Genomic DNA, 1402 nt, shown 5'->3' with positions numbered 1-1402 from the left:
TGTGTCTGTAGATCACTTGTAGGGTGTTGGATCCCCTGGTACTAAAGTAATGGAGGGTTGTGAGCCACCATGTGGGTACTGGGAACTGAACTTGGGTCTTCTGGGAGAACACATGCTCACAACCATTGAGCCATCTTTCTAACCCCATGGATTATCTTTAAAAATGGTAGCAATGTTGAATTACTTAGAGAAGTAACTCCTTTTTTAAATTTATGAAATCTTTGCAGTATATATCTTTATCTTTCTGTTTTGGAGAAGCATCAGCATTACTGGGGAGATACACAGGCAGCTATGTAGAGAGGGACCAAAGAAAAAGGGAATGCTGTTGACTCTGGGTGTTTCTTGTCTAGGAGACTGACTGGGTTTTGTAGACTAAAGAGAATCTCCCTCCCACTTCTTTTTCCCTTTCTCTTTCTTACCTTAACTTCCCTCCTACCGTCTTGCTTGTCCTACTTAACCATCCACTGTTTATCCTTTGCTCATATTTTACTACTACATTCATATAACTATAGTCTTCTATGAGTGGCTTATTTTATTGAGGTGTGTTCTTGTTTTTGCCTTGTGTAGACCAGGTTGGTCTTGAACTCACAGAGATCTTCCTGCCTCTGCCTCCAAGACATGCTGCCACACCTGGTGAGTTCTCTTTTTTAAGGTAGGTTCATTTATGATACTCTATGGTGTGTATGACAGTCTTGCCTCTTTTATGGTTGAGCAATGATCCATTATTGAATCAACTGTGTCCATTGGTTTGTTGATGGATTTTTTTGGTTGATTACTCTTTATTGGCTATTTTGAATGTTGCTGCTGAAAACTTTCATGTTCTGTTTCAGGAGAGCCAGTGTTATTTTCAAAGAAATCGACAGCTTTTTGTTTGTCGGTTTTTTTTTTTTTCCCCTTTGTTTGATTTTTTTGAGAAGGTTGTCTCGGATTGGTCTGTAGATCCGGCAGCCTCAAACTCACAGAAAGCTACCTGCCTCTGAGTGCCTTTGTGTACCATTGCAGCTTTAACATGATAAAGCTTAAGTGATATCTGTCGTGGCCTATCCTTTTAAAAATCAATATTAGAATATAAATGAGATTCATCTAGAGATGTGTTTTCATACCATATTAATTCTGATACAGAGCACTGTTCTTGAAAGATTAAAACCCTTCCAGTATGAACAAGAATAAGAACCTTTAGATAGTTGAGGAATTTATTAATGTTTTGGTTAAGCATAGATAATTTTGTTGTCTTCTTTGTGTAGCCTGCACTTAGTCTTTTAACCACAAGATGGTGGCCTTCTTCCAGGCAGGCTGATTCAAGGTGGAGTTTTCTTAGGAAAGCAGGGACTGAATTTCATGTTCATGCATATGCACCGCTATTTATTTATTCATTTATTCATTCATTTAGTTCTGTCAGTGG

General features: G+C 38.4%; 1 long non-coding RNA gene across 1 annotated transcript in view; it reads left to right on the top strand.

Moving 5' to 3' along the window:
* The first annotated feature begins 6 nt into the window (after nt 1–6).
* LOC126509361 (uncharacterized) overlaps nt 7–1402 on the top strand; it is a 10686-nt gene continuing 9290 nt past the window's right edge. Inside the window, exon 1 of the long non-coding RNA XR_007594137.1 lies at nt 7–1303. This is a non-coding gene — a long non-coding RNA (uncharacterized lncRNA). The remainder of the gene's footprint in view (nt 1304–1402) is intronic.

This window comes from Alexandromys fortis, unplaced genomic scaffold (genome assembly GCF_014885135.2).
Source record: "Alexandromys fortis isolate MF-2015 unplaced genomic scaffold, M_Fortis_MF-2015_v1.1 scaffold_72, whole genome shotgun sequence".
NCBI lineage: Eukaryota > Metazoa > Chordata > Mammalia > Rodentia > Cricetidae > Alexandromys > Alexandromys fortis.
This window is presented reverse-complemented; position numbering and strand designations above follow the sequence as displayed.